This window comes from Pan paniscus, chromosome 2 (assembly GCF_029289425.2).
Source record: "Pan paniscus chromosome 2, NHGRI_mPanPan1-v2.0_pri, whole genome shotgun sequence".
NCBI lineage: Eukaryota > Metazoa > Chordata > Mammalia > Primates > Hominidae > Pan > Pan paniscus.
The window spans coordinates 174964942-174977168 of NC_085926.1; the positions used below are offsets into that span (position 1 = coordinate 174964942).

The following is a 12227-nucleotide window of genomic DNA, read 5'->3' on the forward strand; positions in this document are numbered from 1 at the left end:
ACAAATTTCCACTTTTCTGCTTTTAGTTCTGTTTCAACTGCACTTGTTGAAATTTGTCTATTCTTCTTCAAATATTATCTCTTTATGATACCTATTCAAATATCAACATTAAAGATGTCTGGCTACTTTCCTCCTGTACCCCTAAGTGCAGTTTTATTGCTCTTCTCAAAACTGGACAACAGTAAAAAGATTATTAGACCAGAAGTCAGAACGTTGACATTTTCTTTCTGATGCTACTGGCTTTTGACATTAAGGCATTACATCAAGTCATTTTAACTTCCCGGAGGCCCAGTTTCTTCAACTGTGAAAGAGAATAAAACCTAATCTATACACCTCACAGGTGGGAATGCATGGAAAAGCCATTTATAACCCACTAAGTGTTAACATTATTATGATGTCACCTTTTAATATGCATATTTTTTCAACCACTACCAAATTATAAGCATTTAAAAAGCAGTCTGTCATGATCTGGTTTCTCTTCAGAATGAATAAATCTTTTGCCTGTTTTAACAAAACAAATCAGCAGCCTGTATCTTATAAGGCACCTAAAACATTATTCAAATATATTTTTAAACTTTCATAAATAATAAAACATAGCTCTCATGCTCCAGCATATAAAATATAATTCGGCTGAGTGCATGGTTCACACTTGTCATTCCAGCACTTTGGGGAGCAGAGGTGGGAGGATCACTTGAGCTCTGGGCAACATAGGGAGACCCAGTATCTACAAAAAAAAAAAAAAAATTTGGCTTTAATTAGCCAGGTATGGTGGCATGAACCTGTAGTCCCAGCTACTTGGGAGGCTGAGGTGGGAGGATCATTTGGGCCCAGGAGTTTGAGGCTGTGGTGAGCTATGATTATACCACCACTGCACTCCAGCTGGGGCAAAAGAGTGAGACCCCCATCTCAAAAAAATAAATAAATAAAGTATAATTCAAGCAGTATTTACATACAGTTTTGCCTTGATTAAAATAAAACAATATCGGCTGGGTGCGGTGGCTCACGTCTGTAATCCCAAAACTTTGGGAGGCCAAGGCGGACAGATCACGAGGTCAGGAGATTGAGACCATCCTGGCTAACACGGTGAAACCCCATCTCTACTAAAAAAAAAAAATACAAAAAATTAGCCGAGCATGGTGGCGGGCGCCTGTAGTCCCAGCTACTCGGGAGGCTGAGGCAGGAGAGTGGCGTGAACCCGGGAGGCAGAGCTTGCAGTGAGCTGAGATTGCACCACTGCACTCCAGCCTGGGCAACGGAGTGAGACTCCGTCTCAAAAGAAAAAAAAAATTGCTAGGGACTTCTCAAAAGGACACAGTAGCCAACTTGAGTACCGATACAGAAAACAATGCAATAACCTAAAACATAAATCTGCATAAATTCATGCATTCATAGCATAGGCTATTTTAATGGCAGTTACATCACACTGTTGGCTGATTATTTCTTGGGATGTCGGTATTTCACAAAAAAAATGTCGGCCGGGTGTGGTGGCTCACACCTGTAATCCCAGCACTTTGGAAGGCCGAGGTGGGTGGATCCCGAGGTCAGGAGATCAAGACCATCCTGGCTAACACGGTGAAACCCCGTCTCCACTAAAAAAATACAAAAATTTAGTCGGGCGTGGTAGCAGGCGCCTGTAGTCCCAGCTACTCAGGAGGCTGAAGCAGAATGGCGTGAACTCGGGAGGTGGAGCTTGCAGTGAGCCAAGATCACGACACTGCACTCCAGCCTGGGCGACAGAGCAAGACTCCATTTAAAAAAAAAAAAAAAAAATTTGTATCTAGTATTATAGCTGCTTAGATCTTATCCACACTCTTGGACTTATTTGTAATTTTTTTAATCTAAATGTAACACTCTACAAATAATTCCAGTTATAAATTTTAATCGACTGTTGCTACAGTGCGTGATAAAGTGGCAGTCATCATTGGTAAGAAATCCACTGAAAGTTTAACTCTTAAAAATAATAGTCAAACGTCAAGAAGAGGTAGCAGCAAAATAAAAAAGTGTCACAAGTAATTGGGTCTATATAATCAATTAAAATAAATATGGGTAGAAAAGGAAAATAAGAGTTAGACAAGAATGAGGACTAGTAACTAATGAGGGTAGCAAATCACTTTATGTGTTCATTTAAAAAAAAAAAAGCTCACCCTGTATGTGATGTTGCTGAGTTCCATAAAGACAAATATCAGGCAGCATGATGTAATAGAAAGAGTCCTGGACTGAGTCAGGAGACCTCTGTTCTAGTCCAAGGCCTCAGTTTCCTCATCTGTAAAATGAGGGTACTGAATTAGATAATCTGAAAGGGCTCCTCTAGCTTTAACACTGAGTGATCCTAAAGATGAATTTAGGAAGAATCAATCAAATGTAAGATTTCTGTTAACAGTAAGGTTTAACTGTTAACACTGGAAACAGCAGCAGGGAACAAGGTTGAAAATAATTTTCATAAGGACATAATTATGTCCTCAACAAAAAGGACATACACAAAATTTTAAATTGCAAAAAGCAATTGCTTTCTAACTTTTAATTGCTAGAAAGGTTTTTAGAATATATCAGCCTTAGTAACATTATCAGGCTTTATCATTAACATCTAAGCTGAATTAGTAATGAGTAACCCAAATTATGGCCCGAAAAGACCTATTCACCTTTGGCCAGACTGCCCAAGTAAATCTAGAAAATAGTACACCTTTGGGCTAGTACTTACTTTAAGTGATAAAGTGCCCATAACTGCCCCTGATTAAATAACTGAACAAAGAATAAAATGACAAGAAAAATGATTAGAGTAAATTAAACTATTTAAATTTAACATGCAATAAAACAATAAGTATGCTTGTGATATCCTTCTGTGTTAATGAGCATATTTTCCCTACTCATAATACTTTTTTCTGGTTCTCTCAAAATAGAAATCTGGCTTCTCCTTCTGACAATAAAGCTAACTGAAAGAAAAAATATATTTTTTCAGTGACACACAGAAACATTTTTTTAAAAGAGTGTCTCCATGTTTAAGTTTTCTATACTGAAAGAAATCAAACATCTATCAGTAACAATAGGTCCTGGTACCTCGAAAACTGTGGTTTTCTAACTAAATTACCTAAATATAATTAACTGCCTGGTTCTAGCAAATCCTCCAGGATCTGACAAACTTAACAACTAACTTTAAGTTCAAAGATCAGCTGATGTTCTACTTTATATTTATTTGTTCCTTTATACTTCATTGCTTATGTTGATGCTAAGTTCTTACCTGGCAGACTTAACACTTCAAGGATATGAGAACCAGTAAACATATCTCTACAATCAAGAAAATCTTAGAAATCAACTTTTAAAGGATGTAAAGATATGATGAAACATTCATATGGAAAAAGCTTGTTTTTAAAAGTTTTTCTTAAATGCAAATTACCTAAAGTGATTATAAAATAACTTGACACACATGCAAGTCCACTACTTAGTCATTTGAACATTTCACCTTGGCAATACATAGTATCTCCTAATACGACATTCAGAATCATTAATAAGATTTCTCTCTTGTTCTTGGCCAGTCTTAAGATGGATGTAATATCAATGTGTCTCTGTGATAGAAATCTTTGAAGCAAAACTTTCATTTACATGAAATTTATTTTTCATTTTGATTCTGGTATTATAATGGCAAATAACAGAAATCACATGGATATACAGATAACTCTTTAGGGTTCTATTTTGATCATGAGCTGTTTTCAGCAATTTTATCCATCTATCTTACCTTGTCCATCATGTTTTTCAGAGACTTAAACATTCAGATATTTAATAACAGGTGGGTTGTGGTGGCTCACACCTTTAATACCAGCACTCTGGGAGGCTGAGAGAGAAGAATCATTTGAGCCCAGGAGTTCTACACCAGCCTGGGCAACATAGCAAGACCTAATCTCTACAAAGAGTTTTAAAAATTAGTGCATGCCTGTAGTCCTAACTACTCAGGAGGGTGGGGTGGGAGGATCACTTGAAACCAGGAGGTTGAGGCTGCAGTATGCCATGACTGCGCTGCACTCCAGCCTGACTAGATAGGGCAAGACCCTGACTTCAAAAAAAAAAAAAAGATATTTAATAATGAAAATACAACTACTAATTATAAGATACAATTAATAGTATTGTCTTTAGTCAGTATAATTACAGTATTGTATATATAATATAGTATATATATTACAATATATATAATACATATAGTATTGTCTTTAGTCAGTATTATATAGACGTAAATCAGCTCCTGCAAAAATTTAAGTCTAACTGAACTATTGTTTCTGTTTGGGTAAAATATTCTCCTCTAGGAAGACACTAGTACTAAAATTAGAAGTTAAGGAGAATTGGATGTTTAAATAACTAGCTGGTACACAGTGTGAAACCCCCTTGATTGTTCACCACTAAATTTCTATCTGGAAGGCATAAACACACATTTGTAATTCTACCATCTCCAAAGTCAGCATACAACACAATTTTCTCTAAGACCAAAATGCCTCATTTAGGTATCAGTAATATAGAATTCTTGCAACAAAATGGCTAGAGCTAGGCACAACATAGCACTTTTACTTTGAGAAAGTTATAATATATACAAATGGTGATTTGAACAAAAAAATTATTGCAGTATATTTGGAGTGATAAAAAGACAAAAGACCAAAAAGGAAGTCCAAATTTTTGGTGGCTAGAAAAATATCAAACCCTTATAACATCAAGTAATTTCATGTTATGTTCTAAAATGAATTTAAAATTGAGGTGCTTCAAAAAAAAATACCAGAGAGAAAATGAAATAAATTTAAAAATCTTATATCTTGTAATTACAAATTATATTTTGATACTAATATTTTACTTTTCTCTCATCCCCACTCACAATTTAATCTGATACATATATTTAAACATTGAGCCTATCAGAATAACTATCAGAATAACTTTCCTAACAGCAAATTAACAGAGGCCAGAAAATGAACTGGTATTTGTTAACAGTTATGCGTAACACTAGATGTTACAGCACTGAATTTTAATACAACTATACTTGTCTCTCAAAACTTTATGAAAGAACCATAAAATCCTGTCACAGCGCTTTTTAATCCAACAACTCCCTAACAGACCGTTACTAAATCTCTAAGATAGAGATTATACATATATATATATATATGAATATGAGACGGAGTCTTGCTGGGTCGCCCAGGCTGACGGGCAGTGGCACCATCTGGGCTCACTGCAAGCTCCACCTCCCAGGTTCACGCCATTCTCCTGCCTCAGCCTCCGGAGTAGCTGGGACTACAGGCAACCACCACCACATCCGGCTAATTTTTTCTGTATCTTTTAGTAGAGACGCAGTTTCAACATGTTAGCCAGGATGGTCTCGATCTCCTGACCTCGTGATCCATCCGTCTCGGCCTCCAAAGAGATATTTTAAAATAAATTCTAATCAATCCAATCTCGCTAATAATTCCACAATAAAAATCATACAGCATTTTTTTTTGAAAAATAAATACAACACACTGAAAAAAGTGTCCTAAGCCATAATCCATAAATGACTATTGGTCAATTAAGAGAGTGGAAACAAACTCTTAATAATTTCCTCCCATAGCATTTTCAAAAACCTGTTCTAAATTACCAATTCCATGAATTCCATCTCCCACTAATCATACTTGAATCTGAGCACAGTCTAATTATGTATCCATCCCCTCCAAATGTATGTATTAGAAATGACCTTAGTCTTTGCTACATCATTTTGAAACGATCAAGTTAGTATGTATGTTTTGTCTTCTTGCTTTTATTTATTCATATTTCTCTATCTTTCTGCATCATAAGCAGGTCACAGCTTAATGCACAGGCAGAAAAATGTTACCGATGAGCTCTTTAAACTATTTTCAAATTTAAAGAAATCAATTTTGATGAATGCCATAAAAAAACAACATATTAACAGGAACCTGACTTCGAGAAATACCATTCACTGGTCTCTATTTTATCTTAACATTTTACTATGAAAATTTTCAAACATATAGAAAAAAAATGAATATCCACATAGCTACCACCTACAATTTAAAATTAACATTTCCTCATATTTGTTGTAATACATCTATTCAGAGAACTTGCAGTCATCAGTATACTTCTATAAATACTGCAACTTGCCCATCAAGTAATGGGGTTTTTTTGTTTTTGTTTTTGTTTTTTTAAAGGAAAAACTTGGCCAAGCATGGTGGCTCACGCCTGCAATCCCAGCACTTTGGGAAGCTAAGGCGGGTGGATCACGAGGTCAGGAGTTCGAGACCAGCCTGGCCATCATGGTGAAACCCCATCTCTACTAAAAATACAAAAATTAGCTGGGCGTGGTGGCGGGCACCTGTAATCCCAGCTACTTGGGAGGCTGAAGCAGGAAAATCATTTGAACCCAGGAGGCGGAGGCTGCAGTAAGCCCAGATTGCCCCACTGCACTCCAGCCTGGGAGACAGGGCGAGACTCCATCTCAAAAAAAAAGAAAAAAGAAAAGAAAAGAAAAAACTTACACAAAATACAACGGACATATACTGGCTATATCATTCAGTAAGTTTTAACAAACGTATGTACCTGAGTAACGTAAATCCCTAACGGAATACAGAACATTGCCAACGCCTTAGAAAGCTGCCACATGCACTTCCCCACTTAATCCCTGCCCTCACCACTCATTCCTACCACCTGCCAACCTCTTCTTCTTTCCCCTTCATAACTTCGTCTTGGCTGCCCCACCCCACATGCACAATAGATGAGGTCTGTCTGGTTTTAGGATATATGTAGAATCACATATGATGGCTTGTTTTGTGAAGACTACATTCAGTCAGCATAATGTTTCAGAGATTAATCCAAGTTGCTGCAGACATCGATGCCTTGGTTCCTTCCTATTGCTTAGGAGTATTCCATTGTACACATACAGCAACTTGATAATCCTTTTTCTTCGTTTATAGATATCTGAACTGTTACCAGTTTAGGGGTCAACCCCATATTTTAGCAGAGTTTATAAACCACATTTGGTACTCCACCTCTATGGGTATTTTCTTCCTGGATTTCCTCCTTTCCTGTGCTGGACCCCATTACTCTGCAGTGCAACGTTAGTTCTGAACAATTCTCTAATTCCTCTGCCAATGGGAACCTGTCCTCAGGCAAAGATCCGTCAATAACAGGAAACTCCAATGCCATTCTCTTAAGAATCCAATCCGGTCTGACTTCTGAAACAGGTTTGTTCTATGGTGTCCTCATAATGTTTGTTTTTCATATGTTGTCCAGAAATTGTAGTTACTATTTGTGGGAGGATTTGTTCCATAGCAGCCACTACTCCATTTGTGGAATTATAATTCTCTACTATTCTTCTGAGCACACTTGTTCAACACTGTAATTGGCCTACTTTTTTGGTGTTCCCCCCAACTTTTACCAGCTAGATTGAGCCAGTTTCTTTCAATCAAAAAAGCCAAACTAAATCAGAAAAAACGAGGCCTCCAGGAACTGAAAAGCATAAGAATAAATCCCTAAGAGAGAGCTGAAGTGGATCCTGCAATTCTTCCTATGAACCAACACAAGTTCCAAATTCATCCCAAGATGTGCATGTGGAACATACCCAAAGAAGCACTACAAAGGTCTTGAGAACTGAAGACACAAATCACCTTCAGGTTCCATACTAACTCCTGAGAGGCTCAATCAGGAAGCAGACTCATAGTAGCTTAGCAAAGACTTTGAAAACTGAACTGATATTGGAACCACTGCCCATGGGTGCCACAGAACTTGGGAGTCTGAGCCTATCAATGTTAATTGCTTGCTTTCATTTAAAAACAACATTCTCCAGGAAGGGTACAGATGAAGAAAATCTGATCATTCTCAAAGGAAAAGACAATAACAGATATTAATCCTGAGATGATCCAGGTGTCAGAATTCTCAAAGATGCCCATGAAGGGACAGGAAACACAAGTTCTCAGAAGCAGACACCATAAAAAAAGTTTCCAAATGAAAACTTTATGACTGAAAAAATATGGGAAAAAATTCTAAGACAATAGGATGTATAGAAAAATGATAGCAAACACTATGATCTTCCTGAATAAGAGATTACACATAGATGACAATAAAATTGTTTTAATAAAAGAAAAATTTCCCAAAATAACAAATATCTTTAGCTCTCAAAAGTAATGAAAAAATCTAGAGACCTGTCATCAAGGTGCTTTCAATCCTATTATTCTATGGGTGCCTGAGGTCCACCAAAAACTCTCACGATTCACCTCTACACAATCTGTGTTACACAAAATTTAAAAGAATGCTGGAGTGCAAATGAGATAATGGTTCAATTCTTGGTTCTGTGACTATGACAAAGTATATGATATGGAATCACTTCTCTAAACATTAGTACTTCATTTGTAAAATGAGAACTTACTTAGCTTTGTAACACAGTCCCAATATCTAATTTTAGGAACCCTCAGAAAGTCATTCCAGTCTCCCCAGATATTAGCACTAGCCAAGTCCACACACGTAAGTTTTAAATTATCTAGTAGCCACATGAAAAAGTTAAAAAGAAACAGGCAGAATTTATTCTAATAATAATATTTTATGTAACCCAATATATCTGGAATATTATTTCTTATAATCAATATTTTAAAATTGAGATATTTTACTTTAAAAAAATTAAGTCTTCAAAATCCAGCATGCATTTTACATTTACAGCACATCTCAATTCTGACTAGTCTTATTTCCAAGTGTTCAACAGCTACGTATTTCTAGTGGTTACCATACTGGGTAAGTCTAAATACAGACGTGAAACGGTGAGGGAGGGGAGCCAATAGCAAAGAAGGGCCAAGGTGTCTCAGTATGGGTAGTCTGTCTTACATACATACATACACAAGCTGTATGTTCAGAGGGTAATGAAAGTGTCTGCTCTGTTACATGACATGGGGTTGGAGCAACGGAAGTCTCTTTTCTGAAATAAATTTTCATCTCTCTACTATAATTAGAGCCCACAATTTTTTTTAAGAAAAATAATGGTTTTCTCACCAATGAAACAGGTATTAACAACTTTACATGGTTATAACAATATTTAAGTAAGATAACTACTCTCTATCACGGAACATATACAGTTGACCCTTGTACAAAGCAGGAGTTAGGGTTTTATCAACCCACCCAATCAAAAATCCACATATAACTTCCGACTTCCCAAAAACCTAACTACTAACAACCTAGTTATGACCCGAAGTCTTACTAGTAACATAAACACACACACCTTACATGTTGTAGCTATTAGATGTTGTATTCTTACAATAAAAGAAGCTAGAGAAAAGGTTATTTTAAAAATCATATGGAAAATATATTTACCATTCATTAAATGGAAGTGAACCATCCTGAAGGTCCTCATCCTCTTCACAAGGCTGAGGAGAAGTTGGTTTTGCTGTCTGAGGGGTGGGAGAGGTAGAAGAGGTGGAAGGACAGACAGGCAGAAAGGCAGGCATACTAGATGCAACTTTACTTTTAAAAAAACCAAGTAGAAGTGAACCCACATAGTCCACACCTGTGTTGTTCAAGGGTCAACTATACTAACCCTTCCATTTTGGGGTTGATTTTTACTTACTTTTTTATTTAAAAAAAAATTTTTTTTAACTAATCAAAATGGTTTTTGGCATTTTTCTCTTACATGTTTAAAGTACCTCTATGTAATCTGTTCTATAATCATAAGCCCTTAGGCTCTAAGTCACTTTTTAAAAAAATATCAGGTTGTAATAAACTCAAAATGATCCCAATAAACATCTGACAGGAAATGAAGGCCTAACATATAGAGGGTTGTGAATTAAGAACTTTAGCATTCCAACCTTTTTGTTTTAAAAACTCTCCTTACAGGTGCTAGTAAATCATAGGAAAAGAGAGAAAATAGGCATGGTGAAGGATTTCTGTTTCTATGAACCAGGATTAAAATCAAAAGATATAACTAAAATTAACTGGCTTAAGAAAAAGGACAGAAGTTGAAGAAGCAAACAAACAGAACCTGTATGAAACTAGAAGTTCCTGTCCTTTACACACTAACTTTAGCATGTTAATTTCTGTCTCAAGCAAATTTTTTTTTTTTAATCATGCAATCTTATCCACTGGACGGATGGATGAATGAAAGGAAAAAAGAATGGGGGGCGGGGAGTCTTCAATACACCATTGAAATAAGAAATGGCCTTCAGTTACCAATTTTATGGCTATATGGGACCAGGCTGTCCAACCCCAAATAGTCAAAATCTAGTAAGACCAAATTTAATATAGTACACCCAAAGAAAATTAGGAAAACTTAAAAATAAGCCAGATAATATTCAGTGATAGGACACCTTTTGTTTTAACATTACCGTGTTAAACATCTATCCCTCTATTGTGGGTGTATGTCCTTGCTCTCACACTACTCTGTGTTTCTCGAGATAAGACAGCTAGTATTTTATTCCTGAATAGTGCCTACACTGAGAATTTATAGAAAGGACAGCAAAATTATTTGAAACATGAAAAATGTTTTAAAATGAAAATAGTAATTCACCATAACAAGTTCTATCACAGTTAATATAAATTGAGCACCCCAATCTAAAAATTCAAAATCCAGAATGTTCCAAAATCTGCAATTTTTGGAGCAGTGACATAACGCCATGAGCAGAAGATTCCACACTTGATCTCATATGACAAGTCACAGTCAAAACTGTGGTTCATGCACAAAATTATTTAAAATACTGTATAAAACTGCCCTCAGGCTATATATATATAAGGAGTATATGAAACATAAATGAACTTCGTGTTTAGACTTGGATCCTATCCCCAAGATATCTCATTATAGATATGCAAATATTCCGAAATCCAAGTAAATATGAAATCTGAAATACTCTGGTCCTAAGCATTTTGGATAACCAATGCTCAACCTGTGTAAAGATTAAATCCATGTAAGAAGCCAAGCTTTCTCTGCCTTTCACGTGATACCACAGTCTTTCACAGCTTCCATTTCAGGCTCAGTTATTTCAGCCTCTAATGACAAAGATACAAGGAATCAGTTAAATATAACTCCAATTTGTGTGTGCTCTGCTTTTCTTCATTTGTTTAAAAAAAAAAAAAGAAAAGAAAAGCCTAGAGACTAAGAGGTGTTCAATGTAACCCTCTTACTGTTGATTTGGGAATCAGCTCTCCAGAGGCATACATTCTCAACCAAATGAAAATGGTTCACACAATATCATGCGACAATGTCCTTCTTTCTTCACATTTAATAATACCAGCTCCTAATCATGATGGTAAAAGATTAAAAATGAAAGTAACAATGAACTTTCCTACAGTAAATAGAACAAATTAATTTATGGATGCTACATTTATAAGTAGGTAATAATCACTGACTCCTCGCTATGTACCACACTCTTTCTCGGCAGCGACCTGTTGGCAGGGTCACAACTCCTTGGGGTCTGGTCTTCAGTCTGGCAAGTCATAACTTCTTTCAGTTTTTTAAGAATAATCAAGTTCTGAGAGAAGATATGTTAACAAAATACAGCAGGGTGGTTTAAGAGTGAAAGAGGTGATTTACTAATTACACTGAGAAATGTACCTGTCAGTAGACCAGAATATTCATCGATGCAGAAGAGGCCAGCAGGGCCCAGCCCACATTCCCTCATCACTCAACTTTCCCAAGCAGCTGGGTAGCTTTTTACTGCAAAGCATCCTGAGGCCAAACAGCAGGTCAGGAGCTGCTGCCCTGCCCTCCGCAAAGCCTAACTGCCTAACTCCCCGACTAAGGAATGGGGGTTAGTGGACAAATTACCCGAGGTTCCTTGCCCTTTAGGTGGAAAAAGAGACATGTTCTACACTGTCCCCGAGGATGCCACATGATTTGAGTCCAACTGAACAAAAAAATTACTCTTTCAGGCAGTCGGTATCAGCCTCCTTTTCCCTTTCTGGCTTCTCCACAGGAACTTTCTAGATCCACCTTTCCAATAAAGGGTTATAATCAAGGGTCTGGTTCCTCAAGAATCAAACCTAAGAGAACTGCTCAGCATCATTCTATTCTTTGTGGAAGAGTCCTGTTGTTAAACCAAATTAATTTTTAGAAGTTGTGGGATGACTATACAAACAGAACAAGAGGAAATAGAAGGGCTCAGGGGATTGATCGACACAGTTGGTAGACTTTTCTGGAAAATAAGAATCTATCTTTGGAACAGTTCAAAGAAAAAGATATGCAAACAGTTCTAAAATAAACTAGCAAACAGTTATAAAATAAATGAAAAGATGCAAATTAG

At 36.5% G+C, this 12227-nt stretch overlaps 1 protein-coding gene across 11 annotated transcripts in view; it reads right to left on the reverse strand.

Annotated features, from left to right (window-relative positions):
* TBL1XR1 (TBL1X/Y related 1) overlaps nucleotides 1-12227 on the reverse strand; it is a 185168-nt gene that overhangs the window by 61407 nt on the left and 111534 nt on the right. For 2 of the 11 annotated variants that reach the window (XM_063602606.1, XM_014344461.4), the window contains exon 3: nucleotides 2145-2263. The exons of 8 other annotated variants lie outside the window; for them this stretch is intronic. The gene's annotated coding sequence lies outside the window, so the exon portion shown is untranslated. Of the gene's footprint in view, nucleotides 1-2144; nucleotides 2264-9309; nucleotides 9329-12227 lie in introns of those variants that run through there. One more of the 11 variants, XM_055110697.1, reaches the window with a different exon arrangement.